The sequence below is a fragment of the Chiloscyllium plagiosum genome, unplaced genomic scaffold, assembly GCF_037043375.1.
Source record: "Chiloscyllium plagiosum isolate Xiang-an unplaced genomic scaffold, Cpla_swu_hap1 HiC_scaffold_45, whole genome shotgun sequence".
NCBI lineage: Eukaryota > Metazoa > Chordata > Chondrichthyes > Orectolobiformes > Hemiscylliidae > Chiloscyllium > Chiloscyllium plagiosum.
The window spans coordinates 66,001,371-66,018,574 of record NW_028270183.1 but is presented as its reverse complement, the minus strand read 5'-3'; the positions used below and the strand labels follow the sequence as shown (position 1 = coordinate 66,018,574).

Below are 17,204 nucleotides of genomic sequence, written 5' to 3'. Positions count from 1 at the left end.
AGGCAATGGCTTAATGGTATTCCTGCCAAATGAGTGACATGTGCAATGTTCCGAGGATTAGAAATAGAATCCCAACATGGCTGATGGTGGCATCGGAATTGAATACAATCTAGAATGAAAAGGCGAATGATGACCATGAAACTATTGTCAATTGTTAGAAACCCATCTGGTTCACTAATATCCTGTAGGGAAGGAAACGGTCATCCTCACCTGGTCTGGCCGACATGTGACTCCAGACCCACAGCAATGTGGTTAACTCAACTGCCCTCAGGAAAAATACTTTACAAACTGTTAACCAAATATTCCGCGGGGTATCACTTAAAAACTGGCTGTTCACATTGGGACCATGTGAATATCTGAATGGCCTGAACTAAAACTGAGTTTCAGCTTCACCTTCTCCCTGTCTCACATCAGTCTGTTTACACCCAACTCCAGAACAATCTCATTGAGCCAAGCAGCCCTCACAGTTGCAGCCCTGTCATCTTCATTGTCTGCTCATACCTACATTGCCCTCAGCCTCCTGTACTGTTCCAATGCATCTCAATGGGAGCTCAGGAACAGCACCTCAACTTTCAATTCAGCCCTTTGTAACCCCAGAGTCAACATGGACGTCAGCAGTTTCTGAATGAACAGACAGTTTTTTCAGAAGCTGGAACATTCCACCTGAAAAGGTACTGGAATTTGAGTCCAAAAGGATTTTTAATGGGAAGTTTGCAGGTAATTGAAAACATGAAGTTTACAGGTTAGCATCATGAAGTGGGTGGTTGGGTCTAAATTTTGCAGGTAATTGAAAACATGAAGTTTACAGGTTAGCATCATGAAGTGGGTGGTTGGGTCTAAATCTGAGAGTTCTTCCAAAGAGACGAGGTGTAATTTGGATAAATCTGTGCTCCCTCTCAGGCCAATATCTCCTTCCTCAGCTGCAGGGCCCAGAACAGAGCACACACCCAAAGGGTGAACCAACCACGAATTTGTACATCTTTCTGCTTAACAAAAATATTGGAGATATCTTCCCACAAACAGAACAGACAAACCTTTCTCCTTCCACAGTTAAATGCCAATGATATTCAGATCCTGATGACTCCATTGACTGTAAAAACTTGCTTTTGAGATCCCAGCCTCAATTATTCTGATTTAATATCCTATGAAATGAATTCACAAAACAAAACTCACAGTCAGTGCAGGAAGAATATAAAGACATACTTTTTTCTTGGTATGTGCTTGATGTGTAAATGCCTCTCTTTAATTTGCACGCCTCCCCCCCCCCATCCTAGGAAGGGGACATGCACATGCGCTTCACTGTACCTTACCCCCAATAACAATGGCGGCCATATCCCAGAACCTTTCACCACCTGAGGGCCGCAGCCATTTTCCCATCTGCTGCAAACGCAGGATTAAGAGTTTCTAATTCAGACTTATGAACCACACAGAGTGTAATTAAAACTTCCCAGTCTAAAGTGACTCATTATCTCCCAGGAGGAGGAAGAAGAGGAAGAAGGAAGAAGGAAGAAGGAAGAAGGAAGAAGGAAGAAGGAAGAAGGAAGAAGGAAGAAGGAAGAAGGAAGAAGGAAGGAAGAAGGGGAGGAGGAGGAGGGAGGAGAGGGAGGAGGAGGAGGAGGAGGAGGAGGAGGAGGAGGAGGGGGAGGAGGGGGAGGAGGAGGAGGGGGAGGAGGGGGAGGAGGAGGAGGGGGAGGAGGGGGAGGGGGAGGGGAGGAGGGGGAGGAGGAGGAGGAGGAGGAGGAGGAGGAGGAGGAGGAGGAGGAGGAGGAGGGGGAGGAGGGGGAGGAGGGGGAGGAGGGGGAGGAGGAGGGGGGGGAGGGGGAGGAGGGGGAGGAGGGGGAGGAGGGGGAGGAGGGGGAGGAGGGGGAGGAGGGGGAGGAGGGGGAGGAGGGGGAGGAGGGGGAGGAGGGGGAGGAGGGGGAGGAGGGGGAGGAGGGGGAGGAGGGGGAGGAGGGGGAGGAGGAGGAGGAGGAGGAGGAGGAGGAGGGAGGAGGAGGGAGGAGGAGGGAGGAGGAGGGAGGAGGAGGGAGGAGGAGGGAGGAGGAGGGAGGAGGAGGGAGGAGGAGGGAGGAGGAGGGGGGAGGAGGGGGGAGGAGGGGGGAGGAGGGGGGAGGGGAGGAGGAGGAGGAGGAGGAGGAGGAGAGGGAGGAGGAGGGAGGAGGGGGGGAGGGAGGAGTGGGGAGGGGAGGAGTGGGGAGGGGAGGAGGGGAGGAGGGAGGGGGGACGGGGTCTGAAATCAGATTCTGAGTCAGACACAGAATCAAGGGTTCTGCTTTGGGTTCCTCAAGTTTAAGGCAACCCAGGCACGGGTAAGGGTTTTCAGTAGCAATGGAGCAAGGATGAGGAGGAGATAAGCAACGGTTTAGAGATTGGAATTCCTGGTGTTTGGGATTGTGTAGATGTCTAATCAGAAGGTCAGCTTCGCGACAGATATAACAGCAGTATTGTGAAGAGTGTAGTTCTGCTGCATGGTTCCCAGTGAGAGGGAGAGGCTCAGCAGTTAGGGAAAGGAACTTGTTAGGCAACGGGTTTAACCATTACAATGTTTTATTGGAGGAAACTGCACCTAATTGAGTAGTGGGAATGTGGTAAGCAGTTTGATAACTGAGTAACAGTGGGGTAATGGAGAGGGATGATGGGGAGGGAGAGCTGGGCATCGTCAGTGTACATGTGAAACCCAACATGGTACTTTTGCACAATGTCACCTCCTGGCAGTATGTAGGTGAGATACAGGAGGGGCCAAGGATAGATCCACGGGGGACACCAAATGCAAGGAATTCAGAAAGGAAAGGGAGATTGGAGATGGAGCAGGATTTTCCAACAACCGTGAGGTCAAATGTCAGTTTTTCACAGAATGGGAGAGAAGGACCATAACCAGAAAAGATAGAACAAGGAACAATGTCTGTGAATCGGTGAGGGGGACTGATGTGGAGGAGGAGAAAAGAGAGTTGGAAAGTCTATGGTTTAGTGAGATTAGGGTAAAGGGTCAAGATGAGCTCTGATAAGGCTTGACAAAGATGTAGGTTTGGACAAAAACCGGGAACACCACTTGAGGCAGTTTGACTCAGTGGGCTAGTGGGAGGGAGGGAAGCTACAGATCGGATTATCTCAGTCTTAGTGACAGAGAAACTCCATGTGCTCCAAACTCTTGTTGTTGGAGAGAAGGATGGAGGAGACAGGAGGATGGACAGTGTTTACAAAGAAACAAAACCTGGGTAAGTGATATTTAAAGTGAGTGAACAAACCTAATGTATTTAAATTTTATCCAAAATATTAAAACAAACGACTGAAGTCCTGGTTCGAATCCCATCTTGGCAGATGGTGGAATCTGAATTCAAGAAAAAATAACTGGAGTTAGGAATCTCCTGAACTCCACGGAATCATTGTCAATGGTGAAAAACATCCTGCCAACCTGACAGTGACCCAGCAAGCTACTCACTGAAATAATCACTGCAAAGTTTCAACAAAGGAATGAAACTGGATGGACCACTCGGCATCTAAGAAGGCACCATTTAATACAACCACAGAATCAGCCCTTTCGATGGTGCAATGTCTTCCAGACGAACATCTGGATTTTGGTACCAAAATGTGCAGAGCTGTCTCACAGACCAATCAAGGAACAGCCTGACATAGTCATACTCATGAAATCAACCCTTACAGACAATGACCCGACACCACCATCACCATCCCTAGATATTGAAATTGTGGTGATGGAAAAGAGCAACAGGTCAGGCAGCATCCGAGGAGAAGGAGAATCGATGTTTCCAGCCTAAGCCCTTCATCAGCCTGACCTGCTGTGCTTTTCCAGCATCAGACTCTTGACTCTGATCTCCAGCATCTGCAGTCTTCACTTTCTCCTGAAATCTCTGGATATGTCCTGTCCACCGGTAGGACAGACCAGGCAGAGGTGGTGGCACAGACAGGGAGGATTTGCCGTTGGAGTACTCAACATTCACTCCGGACACCAGGAAATCTCATGACTCCTGTTGATTACCACATCCCCTCCTCCCTTGGCTGATGGATCAGTTCTCCTTCATGTTGAACAACATTTGAAGGAAGCACCGAGGAAGTAAAATGGTGTCAAACGTACTCTGGGTGCAGGAAGTCAATGTCCACAATCGAGACTAGCTCTGCAACATAATTACTGACTGAGCTGGCCAGATCCTAAAGGACATAGCTGTTCATCTAAGTCTGCAGCGGGTGGTGAGGGAACCAACAATAGAGAAAAACATACTTGATCTCATTGTTATGAATTGACCAGCTATAGATACATCTGTGCATGACAGTATCAGTAAGAGTGGCCATCACACATTCCTTTTGGAGACACAAGTCTTGACTTAAAGTTGAGAAAAACCTCCATTGTGTTGAGTGACACTATCACCGTTCTAATTGGGACAGACTTTGAAGAGATGTAGGATCTCAAACTGGGTATCTGAGGCACTGTGGGACATCAACAGTAGCAGAACTGTACTCCAGCACAATCTGAAATCTCATGGGTTTATACATCCCGCACTCACCCATCACAATGGACAGTAAAGGAGGGCATGCCATGAGCAGCACCAGGCAGACCTAAAACTGAAGTGCCAACCTGGTGAAGCTACCAAACAGGACCATCTGCCTTTCAAACAGCATCAGCAGCAAGCAACAGAGCTAAGTGACCCCACATCCAATGGATCAGATCGGAGCTCTGCAGTTCTGCCACACCCAGTTGTGAACAATGATGGACAATTAAACAACTCACTGGAGGAAGCATCACAGAAATCCCCACCCTTACTGATGGAGGGGCCTCACACATCCATGCACCAGGTAAGATGACAGCATTTGCAGCAATCTGCAGCCAGAAGTGCAAAGTGAGATGATCCATCTCAGCCTTCTCCAGTGGTTTCTAACATCACAGATGTGAGTTTTAAGCCAGTTCGATTCAGTTTGAATAACATCAAGAAATGGTTAAGTAGTGCAAAGGCTATGGGCCCTGCCAACATTCTGGCAATAATACTGATGGCTTGTGCTCCAGAACTTGCCACCAACCGAGCCAAGTACCACTCTAGCACTGGCATCTACCGACAATGTAGAACATTGCCCAGGGATGTTCAACACAGGGCAATCCAACCCAGCCAATTTCCCTCTGTCAGTCCCCACTCGATCATCAGTAAAGTGATGGAAGATGTCATCGACAGGGCTACCAAGCAGCAGCTGCTCAGCAACAGCCAGCTCAGCGACACTCATTTTAGGCTCCACCAGGGCCACTCAGCTCCCGATTGTGGTACCGCCCTGATTCACAACCTGACGACCAACTGAATTCCAGAGGCAAGGTGAGGGTGACAGCCCAGTCCCACTCCAAGATCACTATTTCTAGCTGATTCTACCCTTGTCTCAGCTCATATACTCTCATCCACCTTGTGTTATCTCCAGACTTCATTATCCAAACACACTCCTGCCAGCTTCCCACATTCAACCTCCCTGTAATCTCAAGAAAAACTAAATCTCTGCTGCCCAAGTACTCCCTTGTACCAAAACCTGTTGATCCATCAAAAGGCTCCTATTCATAATCAACAACATAGAGCCACAGAGATGTACAGCATGGAAACAGACCCTTCAATCCAACCCATCCATGCCGACCAGATATTCCAACCCAATGTAGTCTCATCTGCCAGCATCTGGCCCACATCCCTCAATTTAAAATTCTCATTCTTGATTTAATTCCTGGTTGTTATCATCCCTAGCTCGCCGCATCACACATCCTTGAAGACCTCGACAACCCATTGTGTTCGAAACACCCAATGACCTGTTCATTCATTATTTCACCTGTGTGGCTGCTTTTACAGTTGCCAAAGCAACATTTTCTGAAATTCGCAGCCAAAACCTCACAGGTCTGCTTTCCTCCTTTAAGACATTCCTCAAAGCCTGCTTATTTGGCAATGCTTTTGGTCACCTGACCTAATATCATCAGTCTCTGACCTTATGCCTAAAGTTCCCAATAATATTTTTGTGAAATTATAAGCAGGATAATAAAACTACAAACTGTTTTTGATTTGGACATTACCTTCAAATCATCACTGTTGCTGTAATGAATACTCTGTAATGTCTCTTACCCAACCACATTGTGGGAGCACCTTCACCACACAAACTGCAGCTGTACAAGAAAGTCAAACATCACCCTGTCCACAGGCAACAGGGATTTGGCATTAATCACTGGTATCCGTGGAAGGAGAAACACAGTTGATGTTTCAGAGAGTGCCAAAAGGATTACAGGGAATGAAAATGGTGCAGAATTTGATAGTTAGAAATGGAAGGAAAATGCACTTGCTTATTGGAAAAAAGAATTCTTGACTGTCAAAGATTTTCCAGAAAAAAATTAATAAGCAGCAGATGGTCAGGGGCTGGGCGGCAGTGAAAAACTAACTTACAAAAATGTCTGTAAAAGTAATAGTAAAATACTAAACAGACCAAATATACACGCATTGTTCGAGACTGAGGAAGCTAGATATTGACAAAGGGGTCATGAGGGAGCCCAGAGATGAAGCAGAGCAGTATAAGCTGTTATGATCCCACAGACAGAGATGTATAGCACCAACACAGACCCTACAGTCCAACTCATCTATATTAACCAGATATCCAAACCTAATCTATTCCCATTTGCCAGCACTTGGCCCATATCACTGTAAATGCTTCCTAATCATATCATGTGTCTATTTAGATGCCTTTAACATGTTTTAATTGTACTAGCCTCCACCACTTCCTCTGGCAGCTCATTCCACCCACTGCATGAAAGAGTTGTCCTTTAGGTCCCTTTGAAATTTTATCCGTTCACCCTAAAGCAATGCCCTCTACTTCTAGACACTCCTACTCCAGGGAAAACACCTTGTTCATTTACTCTATTCATGCCCCTCATGATTGTATAAACCTCCATCACATCACCACTCAGCCTATGGCACTCCAGGGAAAACAGCCCCAGCCTTTTATGCCTCACCCTACAGCTCAAATCCTCCATCCCTAACAACATCCTTGTAAGTCTGTTTTGAAACATTTCAAGTTTCACAGAACCCTTCTGATAGGATGCAGGCCAGAACTGCACACAATATTCCAAAAGTGGCCTAACGAATGTCCTGTACAGCAGCATGACCTCGCACATCCTATACTCAATGCTCGAACCAATAAAGGAAAATATACTGAACACCTTCTTCATCATCCTATCCACCTGCAACTTGACTTGCAAGGACTATGAACCTGCACTCCAAGGTTTCTTTGTTCTGCAAACGTCTCCAGGGCTTTTCCAAACTGCAGCACCTCACATTTATCTAAATTAAACCCCATCTGATCAATATCTCATTGTAATCTGAGGTAACCTTCTTCATTATCCACAATACCTCCAATTTTGTATTACCTGCAAACTCATTTACGATACCAAATCATTTAAATGAATGACAAAACAAATCCAGAAATAAACCATTTCTCTGAGTTTGAATGTGCTCTGTGTAAATCCTGCCCAATGACTCTGTACCAGAGAAAGGCTGCACATGCGCCTGGCTGCACCTTGCCCCCTACAAAGCTGGCAGCTCCGCACATGTCCATTGAATTCTTGCCCCGAATAAAGATGGCGGCGCGCACCCATGCCTGCAGCCACACTGAGGCAATTCCCCGTTTACTGAAAACACGAGACTGGGACGTTCAAATTTATATGTTTTCCGATGTGCACATTTTGTTTGTAAAACCTCTCCGCTCATACAGAATCGCTCTCACCTCCTGCGGTTCCACAGACAGCCTTGATTTCTGTGGGTACCTATTCTCTGCCTGGTTACTCGTTTGTCCTTAGTGTATTTGTACAATCACTTTGGCTTCTCCTTAAACCTATTTCCTAAAGCTATCTCATGTCCCCTTTTTGCCCTCCTGGTTTACCTCGACTATACTCCTACTGCCGCTACACTCCTCTAGGGATTCACACAAACACAGCTCTCTGTACCTGCCATATGCCTCCTTCATTTTCTCGACCAGGCCCTCAATTTCTTTCGATAGGCAGCATTCTCTACACCTACCAGTCTCGGCCTTAACAGGAACATACTGTCTGTGTACTCTTGTTGTCGCAGGCCTATGGAGGCAATGGCAGATGAGGACAGAGAAGCAATCATTCCCAGTAAAGAGGTAATGTTGAGAGATAACAGTCTAAAGGTAGATGGGTCTCCTGGCTCTGATGGATTGCATCCCAGGGACTGAAGGAGATGGCAGGGGTGGTGGTTTTGGGGATGGGGTTGGGGGGGGAAAGGGTGAATAACAAATAGACTCATGATAATTCAGTAAAATTTGTTGGATTCTGGGATGGTTTTGACAGACTGGAAGCTGCAAATGCAGTGCCACTATTTTTCAAAAAGGATGCGTTATCTTAACTTCTGTAGTGGAGAAAATGCTTGAATCTCTCAAGGAGGTAGTGTTGAGATATCTATATCTGGGTAGAAATTGTCTCATTTAGCAAACACAGCATGGATTCATGAAAGGCAGGTCATGTTTAAGGATTTACTGGAACTATTTGAGGATACAACGAGTGCGTTGGACAAGGGGGACTCGGGAGGTGTGGTGCACCTGGATTTCTAGAAGGCATTCGATAAGTTGCCACATAAAAGGCTGCTGAATAAGGTAAAGATGCACAGCATTATGGGTAATGTATTATCAAAGATACAGGATCGATTAACCAACAAAAAGTAAAGAATGGGGATAAACAGGTGTTTGGATTATGTTGGCACTACAACTGTTTGCAATTTACATAAGTGTTTTGGAGTTGAGGACCAAGTGTACGGTGTCAGAGTTCACATTTGATACAAAGATGAGATAGAGCAATGTGTGCAGAGGCCACTGTCAGTCTGCACAAGGATACAGATAGGTTAAGTGAGTGGGTAAGGGTCTGGCAGATGGAGTTCAATGTTGGGATATGTGAGTTCAGCCATTTTGGTCGGACTAACAGCAAACTGGATGATGAAATTGTGAAATCATGCTGCTGTTCAGAGGGAGCTGGGTGTCGTTATGCATGATCCTGTTGCATTCTGAACTAACCTTCTTCATTGTCCACGACACCTCCAATTTTGTTGTCTTCTGTAAAGCTACTGACCATATCTCATATATTCACATCCAAGTCAATTATTTAAGGACCCAATATCCATTCCTGCAGCACACTGCTGCTCACAGGCCTCCAGTCCACAAAGCAACCCTCTTTCACCACCCTCTGCCTCCTACCTTCAAGCCAGTTTTGTATCCAAATGGCAAGTTCTCCCAACATTTCATGTTATCTAACCTTGCTAACCAGTCTGCTTTGTGGAACATCGTTCAGTGTCAATATAGATAACGTCCATAGTCTACCTTAAAAAAAACTCAATCAAGTTAGAGAGAGAGAATTTTCCACACACAAAGCCATATTGACTAGCCTTAATCATTACTCGTCTTTCCAAATACATGCAAATCCTGTCCCTCTGAATCCCTTCCAACAACTTGCCTACCACTGACTTCAGGCTCACTGTTCTCTTGTTCCCTGGCCTTTCCTTACCACCTTTTAAAATAACAACACATGTCTTCCAGCACCTCACCTGTCACCAATGACAATATAAATATCTCAGGGAGGGGAACTGCCATCATTTTCTTCGCTTTCCACAAATGTCTGGGATACACCTTAACAGGTCCCAGGGATTTATCCACCTTGCTACGATTTAAGACATCCAGTACTACCTCCTTTGTAATATGGCAAGGAGCCAGGCAGCAGTGGACAATTCATTTACAGAAAGGTCTGTGAACGTAAACATAAAATACACTCAGAGACTGAGGAAGCTAGATAATGAACAAGTGGACATCAAGGGTCTCACAGCCGAATCAGAGCAGTGTTCACTTTTATGATCCCACAGTCAGAGATGTCTAGCACCGAAACAGACTCTTCTATCCAACACATCTATGCCAACCAGATATTCTAACCTAATCTATTCCCATTTGCCAGCACTTGTCCGACATCCCTCTGAACCCTTCCTATTCAAATGCCTTTGAAATATTACAATTTTTGTTGCCCTTTAGGCTCCTGTTGAATTTTCCCCTCACACCCTAAACCTATATCCTATAGTTCTGGGCTCCACCACCCCAGGGTAAACACCTTGTCTACTTACGCTATCCATGGTGGCACAGTGGTTAGCACTGCTGCCTCACAGCACGTGAGACCCGGGTTCAATTCCCGCCTCAGGCGACTGACTGTGTGGAGTTTGCACGTTCTCCCCGTGTCTGCGTGGGTTTCCTCCGGGTGCTCCGGTTTCCTCCCACTGTCTAAAGATGTGCAGGGTCAGGTGAATTGGCCATGCTAAATTGCCCGTAATGTTAGGTAAGGGGTAAATGTAGGGGCATGGGTGGGTTGCGCTTCGGCGGGTCGGTGTGGACTTGTTGGGCCGAAGGGCCTGTTTCCACGCTGTAATGTAATGTAATCTAATCTAAATGCCCCTCACGATTATATAAACCTCTTCAACATCACACCTCAGCCTATGACACTGCTTGGAAAATGGCCCCAGCCTATTATGCCTCTCCCTGCAACTCAAATCCTCCAACCCTGGCAACATCCTTGAAAATCAATTCTCAAACCTTTCAAGTTTCAGTGCCTCCTTCTGATAAGAGGGAGACCAGAATTGTACACAATATTCCAAAAGTGGCCTAACCAATGTCCTGTCCAGCTCCTTTACTCAAATCTCTGACCAATAAAGTGAAGCATACCAAATGCCTTCTTCACTATCCTATCTACTTGTGACTCTACTTTCAAGAAAATGTGAACCTGCACTCCAAGGTCTCTTTGTTCAGCAAGTCTCTCCAAGATCTTACAATTCAGTGTGTGAGTCTTGCTTTGATTTGCTTTTCTAAAATGCAGCACCTCACATTTATCTAAATTAAACCCTATCTGCCACTCCCCAGCCCATTGGCCCATCTGATCAATATCCCATTGTATTCTGAGACAACATTTATCACTGACCACAATACCAACAATTTTGGTGTCACCTGCAAACTTACTAACTGTACTGCCTCTTTTCATATCCAAATCATTTAAATGAATGACGAAACAAATCCAGAGAAAAAAAAATCAATTTCTCTGTGTTTGAATGTGCTCTGTGTAAATCTTGCCCTATGACTCTCTACCAGAGAAGGCTGCACAGACACCCCTCTGAACTTTGCCCCCTACAAAGCTGGCGGCCGCACGTGTCCAGTGAATTGCTGCCCCGCATAAAGATGGCGGCGCTTACTCGAGTCAATCGCTAAATGAGACATTTTTCCGTTTACTGCAAAAAACGATACTAAATTTCAAATTTGTATTTTCCGATGTGCACCAAATGTTTGCAAAATCTCTCAGCCCATACCGACACCACTTCCCTCCCGCTTCCTGTTGTTTATTCCTTTCCTTACCGACAACTCTCCGCCCGCACATTCGCGCTGTCCGCGAGGCTGATCACGTGGTATAGTCAAGTCCCGCCCCATGCTCACTGATTGGTCGGAGGACCAACTGCCTAGCCAGGTCCTCCAGCTCCGCCCCTGACATCAATCATCCGGGGACCATTGTTGGATGGAGCATGCGCACTGCTTCGTGGCTTTTGTTGCTGTTCATAAGTTATAAGAGTGAGGGACAAAGTTAAAAACACACAACCACCTGATGAATTCACCACAAAGGTATACAGGAAAGCCACTCACACAGACCAAGTCCTGAACTACGAAAGCAACCACCCCAACACACACAAAAGAAGTTGCATCAAGACACTATTCAAAAGAGCCACAACACGCTGCAGCACACCAGAACTACTGCAAAAAGTGGAAGAAGAACACCTATACAATGTATTCGCCAAAAACGGATACCCCCGCAATTTCATCAACAGATTCCTAAGGGAAAGACAACAGAACGAGGACATGCCACAACCCAAAGGACTAGCCACACTACCATATATCAAGTGCATTTCCGAACTGACAGCCAGACTACTGCGACCACTAGGACTCATAACAGCAGACAAACCAACAGCCACTCTCAGACAACAACTCACCAGAACGAAGGACCCGATACCCAGCATGAGCAAAACCAATGTAGTGTACTAAATCCCATGCAAGGACTGCACAAAACACTACATAGGACAGACAGGAAGACAGCTAACGATCCACATCCATGAAAACCAACTAGCCACGAAACGACAGACCAGCTATCCTTAGTAGCCACACACGCAGATGACAAGCAACATGAATTCGACTGGGACAACACTACTATTATAGGACAAGCCAAACAGAGAACAGCCAGGGAATTCCGAGAGGCATGGCACTCATGCACAGATTCAATGAATAAGCATATCGATTTGAAACCAATATACCGACCACTGCAACGGATAGCTGGAACTGACAACTGGAAGCGGCGGATTCAAACCACTACAAATGCCGGAGGAAAGATCACAGAAGCGCTTCACAGGAGGCTCCCAAGCACTGAGGATGTCACCTAGACAGGGCACGAAACTTCTGCAACACAAATTCCCAGGTCGGCGAACAGAACCACAACAGCGAGCACCCGAGCTACAAAGCTTCTCCCATACCTTTCACAGAGCTCTGCACACATTGTCCTGCTACTCATCTTAGTGTCATATGCAAACTTTGACACCCTACATGTAGTCCCAAACTCCAAATCATCAGTATCAATTCTAAATAATCGCTGTCCCAACACTGATCCCTGAGGCACACCACTAGTCATTGATTGCCAGCCAGAATAATACACATTTATCCCCACACTTTGGTTGACTAACAGGAAGCAATCTCCTATCCATGCTAATACTCTACGCCTAATGCCATGCACCCTTATATTATACAACAGCCTCTTGCACAGCACTCTGTTGAAGGCCTTTTGGAAATCCAGGTCCACCATATTCACTGTTTTCCATTGTCCACCTTGCTCGAAATGTTTTCATAGAATTTCAAAAGGTTTGTCAAGCATGACCTGCACTTCATGAACCCTGTGTCTGCAGTTTCTATCGAGTCCCTGCTATTTCTTCCTTGATAATAGACCCAAGCATCTTTCCCACTACAGACAAAAAGCTAACTGGGGTAATTTTGTCCACCTCCTTTTTGAAATAATGGTGTCACTTTTGCTGCTTTCCAATCTGCTGGGACTGCCACAATGTCCAGTGAATTTTGGAAAATTACTGACAGTGCATTTGCTATTTCTCCTGGCATCTCTTTTAGTACCCTGGGATACATTCTGTCAGGGCCAGGAGAATTTTCTTTTATTAGCTCAACTACCTCCAACAGTTCAAAACTAGCTGTTCTGCAATAATGATAGTTTCCAAATCCTCACCTACCTTTGTCTCTTTGTTAATTACTGGCAAGATATTAGTATCCTCCACTGTGATATCCCATAACGAAATTCTCCTCTTTTTCCAAAGGACCAACATTTACTTTCGCCACTCTTTTCTCATTATGTATGTTTATATAAACTTTTGCTCTCTGTCCTTATAGTCTAGTTTATTTTTCTCCTGTTCTATCTTACATTTCTTTGTAGCTCTTCTGTGGCTTTCTGTTGACCTTTAAAGTTTTCCCAGTTCTAGTTTCATGCTGGTTTTGGCCAGTTTGTATGCCTTTCAATTTGATCACTTTCCTTAGATACCCATCGCAGAGAACGTCTTTTCTTACAGTCCTTCCCTTTCACTGGAATATACCTTTGCTGAGGACTTTGTAAAGTGTCTTTGAAAATCTTTTACTGCTCATCAACTGTCTCACCACAAAATCTTTGTTTCCAGTCTACGTTATCCAGGTTCTCCCTCATTCTATTGTAGTTCCCCATGTCCAAGCAAAGGACCCAGGTATTAGATTTTATCTTCACACTCTCCATATGTATTAAATTCAACCATACAGTGATCACTTCTTCCGAGAGGATCCCTAACTCTGAGATCACTAATTATTCCTGTCTCATTGTACAGGGCCAGATCTTGGGTAGCCTGCTCCCTTGTAGATCCATTTCATACTGTTCACGTAAAATATCACAGATACACTTAATAAACTCCTCAAAGCTACCCTGACTGAGCTGGTTTGACCAATCTACATGTAGATTAAAATCACCCATGATAATAACCATACCATTTTTACAGGCATTAGTTATTTCTTTGTTTATTGCCCATCCCAATGTGATGTTATTATTTGGTGGCCTATACACTGCGTTTATCAGTGACTTTCTTGTTAGAATTTTGAATGCATCATTCCTGTTTCTCCTAATGTACGGCAAAAACAACAAATACTTGCATTGTATGGAATCTTTCACAATGGCAAATCTCCTAAGGTGCTTCATGGATGATCAAAACATTGATTAAAGAGAATGATTTTAAAATACATTTTAAAAGGAGGATAGAAAAGGTTAGGGAGGCTATTCCACAGACTTCTGGCCTTGACAGCTCCAATTGTGGAGTGATGCAGGTGGGGTGGGTTGGAAAAGGAACATGCAAAGGGGAAACGGAGGAATGCAGGCAGTGTATAAGGTCTTAAGGACAGAGGAGGTTCCGAACTGAGTCTGTCTATCATACAGAGTATTGCTGATTCATGGAGTTTGAAGCACTGCAATGGGTCCATGCAAGTCATGTTAGTCAACGATAGTATAACGGTGGCTGAGAGTACTTTTGATGAGGACTCTATTAGTGAGATAGTGTGGGCTGAGGTTAGAAACAGGAGAAGAGAGGTCACACTGCTTGGAGTTTTTTATAGGCCTCCACAGAGTTCCATGGAAGTGGAAGAGAGGATTAGCAAAATTATTCTGGCTAAGAGCAAAAGTACCAGGGTGGCCATTGTGGGGGACTTTTCCCCAACATTGACTGGGAATGCTATAACTCTAGTACGTTGGATGGATCAGTTTTTGTCCAGTGTGTACAGGAGGGTTTCCTGACACAGTATGTCAAAGGCCAACAAGAGGGGAGGCCACATTGGATTTGGTGCTTGGTAATGAGCCAGACCAGGTGTTTGATTTAGTTTTAGGTGAGCACTTTGGAGAGAATGACCATAATTCAGATACATTTAGTTTTGCAATGGAAAGGGACAGGTACATGTCACAGGGCAAGAGTTATCAATGGGGCAAGGACAATTATAATGCGATTAGGCAGGAATTAGGATGCATAGAATAGGGTAGCAAAATGCAGGGGATGCAGACAATGAAACTGTGAGCTGGTTTAAGGAAGATATATTGCATGTCCTTGATAGGTATGTCCCTGTCAGGCAGGGAGGAAGTGATATGGTAAGGGAACCGTGGTTTACTACAGAAATTGCATTGCTTGATAAGAAGAAGAAGGTGGCTTATGTGTTGATGAGGCAAGATGGTTCAGATGAGGAGATAGAGAGTTACAGATCAGATAGGAAGGATTTAAACAGAGAGTTAAGAAGAGCAAAGAGAGGACACAAGCAGTCTTTAGCAAATAAAATAAAGGAGAATCCTAAAGTTTTCTATAGCTATGTGAGGAATAAAATGATGATTAGGGTAGGAATAGGTCCAATCAAAGACAGCAGTGGGAAGTTGAGTGTGTACCCTGTGGAGATCGGAGATGTGCTAACGAACATTTCTCATCGGTTTTCACTCAGGGAAAAGAGAATATTGTAGAGGAGAAGAATGTGGTACGTGATATTAGACTAGAAAGGATCGAGATTAGTTAGAAACAGGTGTTATCAATTCTAGAAAGAGTGAAAGTAGATAAGTCCCCTGGGTCAGATGGGATTTATCCGATGATTCTCTGGGAAGCTAGGGAGGAGATAACAGAGCATTTGGCTTTCATATTTGAGTCGTCATTGTCTACAGGTTTGGTACCAGAGGACTGGAGAATTCCAAATGTTGTGCCTTTGTTCAAGAAGGGTAGTAGAGATGACCCAGGTAATTATACACCAGTGAGCCTGACTTGTGTTGTAGGAAAGGTTTTGGAAAGGATTATAGGAGATAAGATTTATAATCATCTTGCAAACACCAATTTGATTTCAGATAATCAACATGGTTTTGTCAAGGGCAGGTCATGTCTCGCAAACCTCTGAGTTTTTTGAGAAGGTGACCAAGCATGTAGATGAGCGTCGGGCAGTTGACGTGGTGTACATGGACTTCAGTAAAGCCTTTGATAAGGTTCCACATGGTAGGCTGTTGGAGAAAATGCAGAGGCATGGAAATGAGGGTGATTTAGCAGTTTGGATTAGAAACTGGCTTTCTCAAGGAAGGCAGCGAGTGGTGGTTGATGGAAGATATTCAACTGGAGTCCAGTTACTAGTGGTGTGCCACAAAAATCTGTTTTGGGACCACTGCTGTTTGTAATTTTTAGAAATGACTTAGACGGAGGCATAGGTGGATGGATAAGTAAATTTGCTGATGACACTAAAGTCGGTGGAGTAGTGGACAGTGTGAAAGTGTGTTACAGGTTGCAGGGGGACTTGGATAAACTGCAGAATTGGGCTGAGAGGTGGCAAATGGAGTTCAATGCAGCTAAATTTGAGGTGATGCACTTTAAGAATAACAGGAAAGCAGAGTACTGGGTCAATGGAAAGATTCTTGGTAGTGTGGATGTGCAGAGGGATGTCGGAGTCCATATACATAGATTCCTGAAAGTTGCCACCCAGGTGGATCGTACTGTTAAGGCTGCATACGGTGTGTTAGGTTTCATTCATGGAGTAATTGAGTTCCAGAGCCACAATATCATGCTGCAAATATACAAAACGCTGGTGCGGCCATCCTTGGAATATTGTGTGCAGTCCTGGTGCCCATATTTCGGGAAGGACGGGAGGAATTGGAAAAGGTGCAGAGGAGAATAACCAGGATATTGCCTAGTCTGGAGGGAAGGTCTTATGAGGAAAGGCTGAGAGACTCGAACCTGTTCTTCTTGGAAAGAAGAAGGCTAAGAGGGGATTGAGACATACAAGATGATCAGAGGCTTAGATAGTGTAGACAGTGGAAGTCTTTTTCTAGGATGATGATGTCAGTATGCACGAGGGGGCATAACTACAAATGAGGAGTGATAGATTTTAGACAGATGTCAGAGGCAGGTTCTTTACTCAGAGAGTGGTAAGGTTGTGGAATGTACTACCCGCTAATATAGACAACTCAACAACATCAGGAAGATTTAAACAATTCTTAGATAAGGACATGGGTGATTTTGGGATAGTGTAGGGGGACGAGCTGAGAACAGCTCACAGATCGGCGTGACATCAAGGACTGAAGGGCCTGTTCT

General features: G+C 45.1%; 1 long non-coding RNA gene across 1 annotated transcript in view; it reads right to left on the bottom strand.

Moving 5' to 3' along the window:
- The window catches only part of LOC122552421 (uncharacterized), a 754,662-nt gene extending 748,475 nt beyond the window's left edge, over positions 1-6,187 (bottom strand). Inside the window, exon 1 of the long non-coding RNA XR_015754433.1 lies at positions 6,093-6,187. This is a non-coding gene — a long non-coding RNA (uncharacterized LOC122552421). The remainder of the gene's footprint in view (positions 1-6,092) is intronic.
- Between the last annotated feature and the right edge of the window lie 11,017 nt (positions 6,188-17,204).